Source organism: Pinus tabuliformis, chromosome 9 (genome assembly GCF_031772625.1).
Source record: "Pinus tabuliformis cultivar Carrire ecotype Pingquan chromosome 9, CPIR1, whole genome shotgun sequence".
NCBI classification, from domain to species: Eukaryota; Viridiplantae; Streptophyta; class Pinopsida; order Pinales; family Pinaceae; genus Pinus; species Pinus tabuliformis.
The window spans coordinates 1,415,368,345-1,415,384,952 of record NC_142307.1 but is presented as its reverse complement, the minus strand read 5'-3'; positions in this window follow the sequence as shown (position 1 = coordinate 1,415,384,952).

The window sequence follows — 16,608 nt, the reverse complement described above, 5'->3', positions numbered from 1 at the left end:
AGAAGATATTTCATCATTGGGTAAGAGCTTGTTAATTCGAGTTGAATGGTATGCCTACTTCCACACATATGAATGTACTATTGTTGGGATCATATAGTATGCTTTTGGATATGGATTGATTGTATCTTCATGGGACTAAGGTGGACTTATATGACAAAGATATTAAATTCTTGAATGAAAATGGGGAAGAGAGAATCTTTTAGGGCAAGAAGAAAGATACATCATTTAGAATGGTGACATCTATAGGAAAAGCATAGACGCAAAAAAGGGTGTGTGTTATTTGAAGTGCATATTTATAGTGATAAAGGTAAGGATGTTGAGGATGCAGAAGTTATGAAGAGGTACCCGATCTTGCAGTAGTTTTAGGATGTGTTTCTAGCAGAGATTTCAAACTTGTCACCTCACAAGGAAGTGGAATTATCTATTGAGTTGGCACCAGGGGTAGTACCAACATCAAAGGAACCATACAGGGTGAGCATGCTAGAGTTAGTAGAGTTGAAGTTTTAGTTGAAGGAAATTCTTGACAAGGGATACATTAGGCCAATAGTATCATGTTGGGGTGCACCAATGTTGTTTGTGAAGAAGAAGGATGGTAATATTAGTTTATGCATTGATTACAGGTAGTTGAACAAGGTGGCCATCAAGAACAGGTATCCGTTGTTGAGGATTGATGAATTGTTTGACCAGTTTAAGGGAGAAACAATGTTCTTGAAGATTAACTTAAGATCTAGATACCTTTAGGTACATATTAAATAAGAGGACATCTACAAGACTGCTTTTTGGACCAGGTATGAGCATTATGAGTTTTTTGTAGTTCCATTTGGTTGGAATAATGCTCCAACTACCTTTATGTGCTTAATTAATGGTGTGTTGTGTCCTTATCTAGATAAGTTTTTTATTGTGTTCATTGATGACATCTTGATATATTCTAAAAATGAGGAAGAGAATGTAGAGCACTTAACAACAGTATTGATATTGCTAAGAGAGCATCAATTATATTCTAAGCTCAGTAAATGTAGTTTCTTTTGGATAGAGGTACACTACTTGGGTCATGTTGTTTCCAAGGAAGGTGTAGTAGTAGATCTGGAGAAGATAAGAGCTATCATGGAGTGGGAAGTTCCTAGAAATGTGGATGAGGTAAGATCATTTATGGGACTAGTAGGTTATTACATGAGGTTCATCAGGAACTTATCTTAGATTGCATGTCCTATTACGTCACTTTAGAGGCAAGGTAAGAAATTTAAATGGACAGAGGAACATGAAACAAGTTTTTATCAATTGAAGCAATTGTTGACAAATGCTCTAGTCTTAAAAATTTCAAATCCGGACAAAGAGTTTGTGGTGTGTAAAAATGCTTGCAAGAGAGGACTTGGTGGAGTCCTTTTTAGCGCTCAAATCTGCCTCAAGCTGAGGAAGACAAAATTCAAGGCCACATCAAACCAAGCTCAGCCTCGTAGCTAGCCCTACGAGGACAGGAGAGGGCTCTCTCTGGGTCTATCTCGGCAAAAGGTCTTCAAAGGGGCTGAGATGACTCAAATTTAATACTGATTTTTGGCTAGTAAAGAGATAGGAAGGTTTGTTTTAGATTTTTGAGTTTTTTGCTGGAGAAATGAGAAAACCAATTTTGGGTGCGGGGATTGAGGTCAGATTTTTGCAGAGATCGAGTTGGGGCGAGGTAGGAAATAGTCTTGATGCCTTTTGATCAGGTGTATGGATGGATCAAAATGACCAGGAGTTGAAGAGGGCAAAAGAGAATATGGATCCTCTTCAAACTGACGAAAACATGGAAAATTAAACAAACTTAAAGGCAGAGCATAACAATCTATGGATTCTACCTTAACACTTCATTTGTTCAATTGCAGAAGATGAAAGAAGGAAAATGATACACATTAACAACTTACAATTACAGAAAGAAGCACACCATCAACACACAAAGCCACAAGGATCCCAACAAGTGCTGCAAAATCTCTGATCTCCCCTTAGCCAAAATATGAAAAATATGTACAATAGTGTCCAAAATCTTCCCAAGAGTCCAACCTGTGCTACTGAATGAAAATTTACATATATAGATCAAGCTAACCTCATTCCCTAACCTCTAGGGGTCGAGCTCCTCCTTCTAAGAGAAGTTTGAACAAATTCTAAACAAGGAGCAGGAATCTAGGTGACCAAAACAACCTGCCTCTAAAAAGAAGGAAACTGATTCATTACATTAATTTCTTGCTAATTTGTGAATGAATCATCTAGAAGAAGGTATATAAGTGCCATGTTACACATAAAATTACATCATGGTGGGTCAAAAATTACATCAAGGAGTAAAACTGGTGAAAACTGGCCGAATTCCTGAGCTGGAAGGTGAAAAATTGGCCAAAAACCTCAATGCGCAGCGCCCTAATCTCAATGCGCAGCGCACCTTTCAGACTAATTTTGAGGCACTTCCCGGCATAAAAATTGAGCTCAAGATAGCTCGTTGGAAAGCTCTGGATGTCTACTTTCTAACCCAAGCGTAATTTCCCAATTTGGAGCTCATTTTCCCCCTCAAAACTGCATTCTCCCAGAGGTACTTCCTGTTGTTGCAAAAGGTGGCAGTGAGGTCATTTTTTGCATGTTTTTTGACCCTTTGGGTACCCAAACCTTGATGAAATGCCTTGGAAATAGCTGGGTAGGTATATTTCATCATGAAAAATCCAAAAATGCAAACCATTTGTGATTTGGACCTCTCGATATTATGGGTAGCGCGCTGCGCGTTGAACCAAAAAAACCTGTTTTTAGGACAAAATTTTCAAAAATGACAAAAATTTCTCTGAATTTGCCCAAATTCGGAGTAATGACCCTCTATCATGTATTGTGTTCCGCCAATGAATCCTCGGCCAAAATTAGGAGTGGATCGGGCTTTTTCTGCCGTTTTAGTGCCTTGCTCAATCGCCTCTTAAGGATCTTCATTTTCGCTTTGCAAACATGTATGCGGGCCCAGTAATGATTCTTCATGTGACGAAGCAAGTCTTTGTCTCTATTGGCCTTCACCAACAACCCCTCCAAATGTTGGTTGACCTTCTCAAGCACAAATTTCCGTGCAACAGGTGTCAAATCACCCGGTCTTTTACGGGCCAACCTACGGTCTTCACGGATTCGTTGCAGCTCTATAAGTATGTGCTCGTCCTCTAACTGTTTATTGCGCTGCTCCAAGTATTTGATCTGACACTCTGCCTTCAACAACTTCTCATTCAATCTATCAATTTTGGTCTTTTCCACATCACTCAATGCAACATCAATATCATTACCACCTGAATGGCCCTCCTCGTAAATCGGCTCCTTTCCTCTGTCCTGAACCTGTACCTGTACTGAAGAAGAAGGCGAGACCCCTTCCATACCATGTGGAGATAATACTCACCGTGTAGCTGCAAATAAGGCCCTGTGGCCTCGCTGATATGTCACACATGCTGGAGTGCTGACATGCTCGGTCTCAGGAATGTCAAATTGATGTGAAGGCCCTCCCTCATCATGAACTATCTCAGGAGGTGGCTGTGGCACTGTGAAAATATCACGAGAAATGAAATCCTCCCAAGTAATGCCCTGCTGCGCCAACTGATGAACCACTATGATCTTGATCAAAGCGTAAGGATAGATACTCCTGTGCTACTGTGTTGGGGTCTTCCTTTGTACTAAAGGCACCATCCTCTCTATGTTGGGACACATGAAAAACAGAATGTTCATCATATGTACCCCTATGAAATGCATCAACAAACGAACATGGTACGCATATAGACGTGAGAATCTGCCCTCACAACTGAAATATCGGATGATGAGTTTCATCAATGGTGCATACTCATCCCTCAGGAATCTGAAAGGAAAAACTGCACTCAAATGTCTTATATATGCGGACTTAATATATGGTTGATAGTAAGATTTCTCTAACTGTTGACGTTTACTCCATTGCTCTCCAACATTTGGTATCCCAGTGGCCTCTGCAATAATCTCTGGTGACAAAATGAAATCAACTCCGACGAGGTTTACATGGCCATCATGTAAATGTAGAATGAACAACCAAGCTAATTCACAATGAAACTGAATTTGTGAGATTAGCTCACAATAGTGATAGCATGACTGACGACGAAAACAATCCATTGCAAGCAGGCAAGCCTGCAATTGAACCAATGAAATAGGCTCTTCCTTGAGAGGCTTACCACCTTTGCCACCTCTGCGAGACCTTCGTGGCACATTACCCTCTGCTGTAGAATCACTGTCATACTGCTGCTCATACTCTGACTCTGTGTCTGACATAGCTCTGAAAACACAATGTCTGCAAAAATGTATGCTGTCTGCAATAGTAGGTTGTAGGTGTGGTGAAATTACTATTTCAATACATGCTCAAAAACGAACCGAAACATTATAAGACTTATGCCATAATGGACATTCTGTTTTAGTGTATTGGGCATAAAACAGTCCCAAGGAGAGTTTGACAAATGGACCAAATATGAAGTGTTGTTGGCTTAAAGCTTTCACATGGGCATGGAGCTATGTTTCACCGAGGAAGGGCAGAAAAATCTTCACCACTTACCCATATGTCTTTTAATACCCTTAAAAAATATTTTGCTAGGGGCTTAGGGTTTCATTTGATTTCTTACACCCAACACATCACCTCCTCTCTTCAAACACACTATAAACACTATCAAATTGATTGAATCAGTTATAGAACACCTACTTGCAGCTTTGGAGGCATTTAGACACGATCTGGGCGCATAGACAAGTTTTTCCTGTGGCTGAGATTCAACGCGCAACGCGCCACCCCAGTGCGCAGCGCACGCTCCTATAATATCGGGAGGTCCAAATCACAAATGGTTTGCATTTTTGGATTTTTCATGATGAAATATACCTGCCCAGCTATTGCCAAGGCATTTCATCAAGGTTTGGGTACCCAAAGGGTCAAAAAACATGCAAAAAATGACCTCACTGCCACCTTTTGCAACAGCAGGAAGTACTTCTGGGAGAATGCAGTTTTGAGGGGGAAAATGAGCTCCAAATTGGGAAATTCCACTTGGGTTGGAAAGTAGACATCCAGAGCTTTCCAACGAGCTATCTGAAGCAATTGTTGACAAATGCTCCAGTCTTAAAAATTTCAAATCCGGACAAAGATTTTGTGGTGTGTAAAAATGCTTGCAAGAGAGGACTTGGTGGAGTCCTAATGTAGGAAGGACAAGCAGTATGATATGAGTCACAGAAACTGAATCAGCATGAGAAAAATTATCTTCTTGGAAGGAGGTTTTTACTAGTGAGTGATCATAGTGGATTGAGGTATCTATTTAACCAACCAAATCTGAATTCTAGACAAACTAGATGGTTGGCCATGATATGTGAGTTCAACTTTGAGATCAGGCACATCAAGGGGAAAGAGAATAAGGTTGCAGATGCTCTTAGCAATAGGAGATAGGTAAACCATATAAAAAATATGAGATCCTATGGGATAGATTTACAAGATCATATTTTATAGGCAGGACAACATGATGACAAGTATAAGTGTGTATGCATAGGTTACAACAAGGTACAATTGATCAAGATGTGGACTATCATCTTAGAGCATATGGTTTGGTCAGATTAGGGATAGGATCTATGTGTTGAATGACAGTGAGCTCAAGAAGACTATCTTGCGAGAATTTCATGCATAATTGTGTTCATGTCACCTACGATACCAAAATACATTGACAATGGTGAAGAAGTTTTATCTTTGGATGACTCGAAAGAAGGAAGTGGAAAAGTTCTTGGCTACATTATTAGACTGTTAGTAGGTGAAAGCAGAATGTAAGAATTCAGGTGGGTTTCTTCAGCCTATTCTGATTTTGGAGTTGAAATTGGAGGTCATTCCATGGATTTCGTCACAGGTTTTTCGAGGACAACTAGACAACATGATTCCATCATGGTTTTGGTTGACATGTTGAAGAAGGTAACGCACGTCATTCCAGTGAGATATACTTATTCAGCTAATGATGTAGCATAGATCTTCATCAGAGATGTACTGAGGTTGCATGGTGTTCCAAGGAATATTGTGTCAAACAAGGATGCTAAGTTCACTTCCAAGTTTTGGAAGGTGTTGTTTGCAAGTTTGGGGAAGGAGTTGGCCTTCAACACAACTTATCATCCATAGATAGATGGACTGACAGATAGGGTCAATAGTATATGGGAGCACATGTTGAGGATGTATGTGATTAATCAACAAAGGAGATGGGAGTAGTACCTTTCGTTGGTTGATTTTACTTATAATAATGGTTATTAGGAGTCACTGAGGATGAGTCTGTTCGAGGCACTATATGGGTGGATTTGTAATACTCCCATCAATTGGAGTGATCCACTAAATAGGGTGTTGATAAGTTCAAACATTTTGGTAGAGATGGAATAGGAAATCCAGATAATCAATAAGAATCTAAACGCAGTAGAGGACTGGTAGAAATGTTATGCAGATTGGAACATGATGTTTAAAGAGTTTTAGGTATGAGAATAGGTGTATTTGTGCATCAAGCTTAAGAAGAGCTCCTTGAGGATTGGATCATGTGCTAAGTTGGCACCTCGATTTTGTGAACTTTTCAATATTCTTGAAAGGATCATACCAGTAGCCTATTAGCTTGCACTTCTTCCGACAGTGAAAGTCCATGATGTTTTCCATGTGTCACTGCTTAAGAAGTATGTTAAATATGTTGAGCATGTGATTGATTGGTCTGTATTACATGTGGAGCCAGAAGGATAGGTCCAGCTGGAGCTTCATTTTATTTTGCAAAGAAATATGTTCATGCTCCATAAACGCATGGATAGGTGCAAACCCATGGAGAGTCATCTAGTGACCAACTGGAGGAAAGAGGATGCCACTTCAGTTGAGGAAGTGGATGATACTATTTACCAAAATTTGGTGGGTTCACTCATGCATCTTATGAACACATGACCAGGTATGTGCTTTGCAGTCAATCGGCTGATCTAAGTTATGTTTAGGCCAACTAAAATGTTTTGGAGTGAAGCTAAGCATGTTCCATGCTACCTCAAAGGTACCGTCCACTTTGGACAATGGTATAGATAGATATAGGGAGTGAAGTTGTGTGGCTTCACAAATGCAGATTGGGCTAGAAGTCCATCAGACTAAAAGAGTACATCAGGTGGAATTTTTAGCGTTGGGTCCGCAACAGTTTCTTGGTACAACAAGAAGCAAATATCTATGGTACTCAGCTCAGAAGAAGCAGAATGCATGGCTACAAGTCAAGCAACATGTGAGGTGATTTGGATGAGAAAGATACTGTTTGGATTGTTTGATCATATGATGGATCAAACTATGATCTATTGTGATAATGTTAGTTCGTAAAACTCTCTGAAAATCATTTTTTTCACGATTGATCCAATCATCTTGATATCATGTATCACCATCTACGGGTTTGTGTGTAGAGGAAGATTATGTTGTTGGATTACATTCTGACAAAGGAACAAGATGTTGATATTTTGACAAAGGCCTTATCAAGAGGGAAGTTTGAGTTCCACAGGTGCAAGATAGGGGTGGTTGATAATCCATTTCTTGCTGAGAGGGAGTGTTAAAATGCAACAAGAAAATCTTAGTTTGACTTTGCCTTGGACAAACTAGAGAAAATTTCAATTTCTATCTTAGTAGAAATATTGGAGGTAGTTAATTAAGGTGACATGGAATTTTTAACTCAGTTAACTTAATTAATTTGAGTTGGGGAAACTTTAGTTCAGTTCAATATGATTGATTTCTAATTTGTAGGAATATATTTTAGTTAATTTGAGTCATTGTCATTTTAACTAGTTCTAACTATCAGAAGAACTAGTGGAGGTCAAGTTGTGGAAGTGAAATTTGAACCACACTCAATGATCAACCAGTTAATTGATCAATTAACCCAAAATAATTGTTGCATGCAAATAATTTGAGTTACCCAGTTGAGATAGAGATTCCAAGGCAGTGTACTATGAGTTGTAGCATATTCCAATGTGTACAGGTTGTGCATGGAGTCAAAGGAAGGACCTAAGGGAATTGCACAATTCAATAGTGGGAAATTCCTAAATAATAGGGGCCACTTTGTTGGAGGAACAACACAGGGGAATAGGAGCTTGGAGGGCTTTAAAATTGGCTATGCGTTGGCCAGATTCAATCAGTCAAGTAGAGGGGTAGACTATACACTTGTAAGTTGTGCTCAAACTTGAGAAAAAATACATATTTCATCTCTATTCTCTAATTAATGCAATACATATAGGAGGGGGTTTTGAGTAGTTTCTTTCCCCTAGATAAATATATGTGCATGTGTGATGTTTCCTTTTGCATGTCTATGATTTATGTTCTATATGGTGAATTAAATTCCACACATAAGTAGAGTAGCTTCAAGTCTTGTGATTTAGTAAATTTCATGAGAATTTTTGAATCTACACATCAATTTCTACACTTATGGTCTATCTAATTACCTCACTATTTCACAACAAGAGTAACCAAATGGATTGTTCATTAAATTGTCAACCCAAGTTCCAAATGCTTGTGAGATGTTTTGCAATGCATGTGTAGGCTATAGGTTCCTCATTTTCTAATGGTTTGTTTATCATGTTCCTAATGAATTGAAAGTTCACACTTGTAGAATTAAACATGCTTGAATTGAAACACACTTGCATGAATCAAATTCTTTAGAAACTAATGTATTGTTGGAAATAAAATTAGTTAAAATAAACATGATTAAAAATGTAATTGGAAAGAACACACTAAAATTATAATTTAGAAACAATCTAAAGTACTCAGCATTTTTTTTCATAGTATGAAATATACCTCCTAAGAATAGGGCACTAAATTTACAGTATAACAACATAAACCAAATTAAATCATACACTACACAAAAAACTACAAAAATAGTAATTTATATTAAAACCAAAACTCCATGAATTCATACACTATGCCATCATAAAAAAAATTATTTGCTCTAAATCTTCCATTCTCTTAGCAATGAAAAATGGTTTCTCCTTATGCATGCCAATATTGACGAATTATTAAGAGGAACCACTAAAAATGGGCTTAAGCCTCAACCTATTAAAACATATTTGTGAAATGTATAATTAAGTGTTGGTATATAGCCACAAACTTAGGGATATATGTTCTAATCATGGTATCTTTGGAAAATGTTGTTGCATTTTTTATCTAAGTGAGCAAGGTGGCATTTGGATCATAGAGGTATTAGAAAAATGGACTTTGACATGTGGGTCTATAAAAATCTACTCGAGAATAATTAAAACCATAAATTCCATCATTTAATACCTTCCCCAAGTTATTGTAGCATTGAATTCATGGCATCTTTGTTAATTCCTTGATAACATTTTTTAATTTTCATTTTGAATGTGAACATAACATCCTCTCCCACTATGTGTTAATGGAAACATTGTTCATGTCTAAAAAATCATGCTTAACTACTAGAGACTTAGGTTAATATTTTGAGGCTCTAATGGATGTTGATATGGAGGCTAAAACAGGTTAATATTTTGAGGCTCTAATGGATGTTGATATGGAGGCTATATGCTATTTTAGGTCAATATTAACTAATTAAATGTAGCAATGAAGGTGTGGTTGTCAAACTGGTGCAATAGTAATTTACATGGATTTTGAACATGTGGATCTACAACCTATATATTTGTAGCATGTGGATCAATAACAAATATATTTTCAACAAACTATAAACTAATATTTTATTCAAAGATAATTGAAAATATGCATTTTTCCTAATGTTTAATTAAAAAATAAAATGTGATACTAGAGAATGCAATGGAAAAATACCTTGAGCATAACTCATGGTTTTGAACATTAAAAACAATAAATATAGGTTTATGGGCAAGTGAAAAGGATTTGTAAATAAGGAAAAAAAGTAGAAAAATATGGCAAATTTGTTGCTCATAATTTCCCCTTAACTGAAGATGTTGCATGTCCTCATGCAACCTTTTACCAATGTGCCTATCCTTCAAAGTTGGATGAATCAAGCTACAAGGACCCATACTAAATGGCTCTTCCATTTTTTTCCAATGTTTAGTAACAAAGTCTATTGGAATATTTTCATTTACCTTGACTATCCAATAGAAAATTATGCTAATAAAATATATTATCCTTTTTACCAACAATCTTGAAATCATTTAAACTATAGTTTATCCATTTTTCAGAGTTTACATTTCTTGCGACACATATCATCATTATGTTAGCTAGACAAGAATGAAATATTCATTATAGAAAAATTAATTGACTCATCTAGTGATATATCATCCTTGGACCTCTTGAATAGTTTTAGAGGTCATGTTTAGGTTCAAGAATGGTCTATGGACGTTACAACTCCAAAAAAATACTTGTGGCATATCTATGGTAACCTAATGGATCCACAACAAACATTATTGGTTAGTTGTGACAAAATTTAGTGGTGAGCTACAACTAACTAACATTATTGGTGAGTTGCAACAAACTAATGCTACTAATGTGTTGTAATAAATGTTATTGGTGAGTTGTAGCAAACATTATTGGTGAATTGCAGAAAATGTTCCTACTGAGTTGAAGCAACGTCTACAACTCTAATAAATAATCAATTTATCCAAAAACATGTAGGTATTTGACATTTTATGTGGGTGCATCTATCCCAATATGATTTCTTCCTTATACCAAAACTATTAAATACCTATTTCACAAATCTTGTTAAATGAAAAAATCATTGGCTAGGCACTTGTAACTTGTATTGTTGGGGTCGCCAATGAAAAGGAAAGTAATGGATTGTTCTATGAACACTGCTTGTATATTATCATCATGGAGTGCTTTGAAATTCACAATAACTTATATGTGAACCAATATACCATTAAAATGAATTAATTCATATATCTTCAAATATTGATGAACAATTTATGATACTCATAAATTTATCTATACTTTTAATTCCATATGATTTCTTTTATGTTGTATAAATATTTGGAAATAACATATTTTGTGTAGGAATTGCATCTGAAGTTTCTTATTCTACTACAAGTTCTTATGGAGCCACATATTCCTCTTGTTCAACACTGCCCTTAGCTTGTCCCTGTGGTTCAACTATTGTTTTCCGTTGTTGTTGGTTCTTATGGATTAGTAGTTATGTCTTTCTCTTCTTCTGCTACTAGTTCTTATCGGGTAGTAACCTCTTCTTGACAAATCTCCATAATATAGTTTTTCACTTCATTTCCTACTATTGGTTGTTATGTGACAGTGGTATGACCTTCTATTGTTATTTCTTGCATAGCAGCAACATGGCATCTTAATGTTGGTTCTTATGTAGCAAAATCAATGTTTTCTAAGCTAGTACTTGTGTAGCAACATCAATATCTTTCCTTGAGTTAATTTCCTTAACATCTTCTACAACATCAGCATATCTAGTTGTTCTCTTCCTAAAATATTCAAGGAAGTGTGATGGAATGGATTTGAACTGTGGAAATAGAGTAACATGATGTCATAATCCAAATGGAGTAGTGTAGGTTTTTTATTAAACGAGGGTGGAGATGGTGTGCATTATAGGTAAATCCATAGTCAATTCCACCCCTCCCCCCAAATAAATATTCTTCTTGTCCCTAGAAACATGACAAATGGTAACTAGGATAGAATTAAAACCAGGGAAGGTTTAGGTGAGTTAGTAAATACAATCTTGTAGCATTCAATAAATATGATAAACAATTATAAGGAAGAAGTGTAATTACACTTACCTAAGAATTCCATGACACCTACAATAATAATATAATATTATAGGTCTGTTTGTGTCTCTTGTATTTATTGCTTCTATAGCAAGTCATAGTTTATGTAGTGAACACCAATGAAAAATTATGTAAAGGACTATCAACAAGATTTCCACCAAGTTCTTATATGTCTTCATTGAAGCCTTGAGGAGAGTTTCTTCAGTTGCTTTTGTTTTTTGTTGGTTCTTATGTAGTAGTAGGAGGCCATTCTAAGGTTGCTTCTTATGTAAAAGCCTTAGGGCTAGTAGGTGTTGGTTCTTGTGTAACAACACATGTTTCTTCTCCCTTTCTAGTTATACAAAATTCTTTAGCAACAAAATCCTTTATAGTTGGTTCTTGTGTTGCACCCATAGTGCTTGTTGGTGTTGGTTATTATGTAGGAACTCCAATAGTTTCCTTGGAACTTATTATTTTTTCTCTTGTTTAGCAATGGTGGATCCTTTCCTTCTTTCTTTGGAATCTTTAGAGAGGTCAATGAAAGTGTTACTATTCTCAACCGCTTTATTTTTCATGATGTTAAACTTAAACCTAGAATATATATCTTCAACAATGGAGCAATGTTTGAACTCTTCTCTATGAGGGTGCAAAACACTACTTGAAAGAACAATGTGGAAATATTAAGTGCTACGAAAACTATAAACATGCAAACATACTATAGAAACTATAACACATTGTTAGATGTCAAAACCTAATGAAAATGTGTTAGAATAAGTGGGATAAGATTTTGAAGTAATCATCAAGCCAGGGAAGAGTAATGTCGGGCCAGACCATTTATAAAGAATCACTTAAGGGTAAGAGGCAGGAAATCTAGATGATGCTTTGCCAGATGCACATCTCTTTCGAGTAGAGATGATTGAGGATGAATTTTGAGAGATAGCAAGTTTGTTCACTATAGGTTGCACGCTGGAATACTATACTGTCACAAGGAATAAACAGCTAGCAACCAAGGCCGAAGATTTTCATATTGATACCAGGTGTGCAACAACAAAAATTCTAGTGGATTGGTAATAACAAAATATTGGAAATCTTATTCAACCATAACTGAAATTGGAAAGGAGATAGATAGCTGGGTAGCTCAGCATTGTACGTGGCCCAAGTTAATTTATTATGTGGGTTAAGAGTGAGTGGAAAATGATGTTATGGAGGCATTTGTGGAGGAAATAAGTGGGTAAAGTTTGAATTGATAATGATGGTTACATGATATTATTATGAAGCCCTAAGGAAAAATTCATGTCTTCAGTATCAACCACATAAGAAAAGGAAACTTCATTGTTTTTAGTGTGCACTTTTTTTCTAATTATCTTTTAGCTATGGAGAATAAATGCATAAACATACCATAGTTTTGCAATAGTAGAGAGTATTAGGTATTCTTGAAACCTTATTATGTAGTAAAGGCATGTTGTAGCGGCTACAACCATCCTCCAAAATGTTTCCTTAGCTTCATTTTGGAGCCTCCCTACTAGCCATCCTTAGTAGCATGCCTTGCACTACCGAGGTATGTATGCTTTTAGTTGAGTTTCTTTGGCATAAAAACTTGTGTTTGCTAACTTGTTTGTCTTTCACCCTCAAGATGACCTCCCGTGACTTGGTCTCAAACCAGTTCTTGTGCTGACTTGGAAAATTGTGCAGCACTGGATGACAACCAGCCTTTCTCTCCAGAATTCCACAATGCATCCTGAAAGCCAACACTGCTCTCCAGAATTGTAGAGAACAAAAAAGCTTCCCTCCCCAAGAAAATTGTGAAGAGAATCCCATCATTGGGCTTGCTCTTAGAATTTGTATAGTTCTGGCTGGTAGCCCTGGCTTCAGTCTAGAAATTGTGTAGAGCTTGAGGGGCAGCCAGAGCCACTCAGCCCAGAAACTGCACAAAATTCATCCCAAGGCTTGCTAACTATTACATGTACTCACAGGTTGACTGATTACAAAAAAGCATAAAAGCATCCCTAAATTTTAGGGATATATTTTTAGTAGCAGGGGGTACATGCAAAAGTCGTTTTAGAAACCTCCTGCAAAGTGTATTTTTCCTAGAATTGTGGTATGTGTGTCATAAGCCTCAATATTGTCAAAAAATATTTATTCAACACCTCATAGATCATTCTTCATGTTCGAGCTTGGAGTTGATCTAGGAACCTTCGGCATACTCATCACAACATTTTCCGGGTAAGTCTGCTTTTCATGTCTTTTATTGTTTTTCTATCGCTTTTTACATTTCAGTTGGTATAAATTTTATTTGATTAGTTTTATTGAGTGCTTATTTTCATTTCAATGCATGTTAGCTTGTATAAGTGATGTTTCGAGTTTTGTATTGCATTTCTTTGTTGTCGCATGCATGGCATTGTTTTTGCACTAATGGTCACCGTTGTGGCAACTCGCTTCCCACACTTCATTATTTTCTATTTTTACTGAATCCTGCATTGACTGTAATCACATGCATGTTATTCACTCATGTCTACACCATCTTTTCACATGATTTTAGCCCTTACTTCTTTTTAGTCACCCGTCGGCAGTTTTGAGCTACCTTGGCCTGGACTTTGCCTTCCCCAGCTTGCACAATGCATTTTTGGGATGGAATTCCTTCCTTTGCTCCAAATAATTGCACAAATCCTACCTCATGCTAGTCTCCTAGTTTGTGCTCTGTGCATTTTTTAGAGATAGTGCCTCAGTTGGCCCCTGCAATTGTGTAGTGCAATTTCTCGGGTAGCAGTAATGCTGACTGAAACTATGAAATGCACAGTTCTAGTCCTCATCAGGCCAAGCTGGATTGTTCTATGCATAGTTTCAACGGAAATTCAGCTCACTCGTAGCCTGGACTATGCTCTGCGCAGTTCTAACAATCAGTCTCCCAGCCTCTTCCGGAGAAAACTGCGCAATTTTCCCAATTAGTCAATCAGGTGTGTTGCATGTCATTCCCCAAGTTGCTTTCGGTTTTTAACTGAAATTTTTCTTTCCATGAGTGTTTCTCTATCTCCAGGCATCGCAGGTGTTCATGGGTTGCTCAATAGTACAAGTGCAATGGCTTCCAAGAGAGCAGGGTCAAAGGACACCATTAAGAGCACAACTGGAGATGTGGTTGAGCAAGTGTCTATGAGCTTGCCCATCTATGAAGATACTAAGCTGTTCATATTCAAGGAGATCAATATCACATGGCAAGACGTCAATGACATCTTTTCAGGCATCTTTAAGGAGAATCTAGAGGACCGCAGAGTCTATGTCAACATACACAAGTCTGTCTTGTACCGGGTTGCATGAAGGTATCCTACATTTCCATGTGCGGACATGATCCACTGGATTATCTCACATGCTAATCCAGAGACATTGGTACTAAAATTTATACCTTCAAGGTAAAGCAATTTTAGGAGATGTATCACTTGCCACAGTCGACAAACAAAACGCATGCACTCTTCACCAATCCGGACAACAGTACGAACTCAAGAGACATCCTGAAGAGTTGGGTAAGAGTGCCATCTAAGTTTAGGATGACACACAACCAGGTATACAAGAAAAAGACACTATGGAAGGCTTATTAGTTCTTGTTCATCTTCACATGCCACTTGTATGGCCAAGAGAGCACAGAAACCTTCCCGCAGGGTTGGGTGATTGTGTTGGATCAGCTGGTGAACGAAGGAATACCTTTCAACTGTTCTGACATGTTGGCTCTCCAGCTGAAGGGGCAAGTAACAAATGCCAAGCATCCACCCAAGGGTGAGCAATCAAATCTCTTCATGTCTGCCTACATTCTTGATGCAGTCTATGCCCGTTAACAGTTCCCTGGCTTGGGTTGGGCATGGACACCTTCAGAAACCTCTGTGCACATCTATTGCAGGTTTTTCTCCAAGTGTAGCTTCCATGGAGTTATACTACAACTATTAGACCACTTCGTCACCCCGATGTATAGGATAATCTCTAAGTAAGATCCACCTTGCATGTCATAGGTAGAAATGGAGGCATTGTTTAACATAACAGAGTGGTACACCTCACCCCTTGGCACCTTCATCTGGATGTACAACGCGGAGAAGGCTTTGCATGTGTTACCAAATTTTTCCATGGAAAAGATGGTCATGCAAGAGGTTGCATACCACAACTCGACAGGGTTGTCATCGAGACTACACAGGAAGAAGAAGGAACCTTGGCCCACTCTTCCTTTGCGGATTGGGTTGTATGAGATCCAGAGTCTCAAGCATGTTGAGGCTCAGATAGAGGAATTCAAGAGGTTCACCTTCGGCACTAGAAGTTTCAATCCATATGACCTACATTGCTTAGTGAAGGACCATTGTGCGAGAGTGTATCATCCTTGGATCCACGGGGCATGTCATTGGTATGAGGAAGACCCATGGAGATATTGCTACAACTCCTCAAGGCTTAATGAACCAGTCAGAGTGGTTGTAGAATGGTTAGTAGTGCACAAGGTAGCAGCACTTGACAGAGCAGAAACATCAGTAGCAACAGAGGGTATCACACTTGTGCAAGACAAAGGTAAAAGGAATATTTTCGATAGTGGAGAGGCGGAGCAAAGCTGCAAGTTCAAATAAGATCCACTTGTAGAAAGAACATCTTTGGAGATTGAAGCAAAGAGGTGACAATACAATAAAAGGATTTCGTAAAGACAAAGGGAGAAGTAGAGACTGGAGGAGGCAGAGAAGAAGTTGCAGGAGGTTGAGAAACAACTGAGGAAAGAACAAGAGTTGTGTGGAAGGGAGAAGGACGCGCAACAGGAACATGAACAACTGGAAGCACAGTGTGCACACATTGATGAAACTATGAAGATATAGGTCAATGAAGCATAACAATTGGAAGATAGTGAATAGGGTGAGAAGTGGTAGGAGCAGGACTTTGCTCAGGAGATTGAAAAAAGGGTGTAAT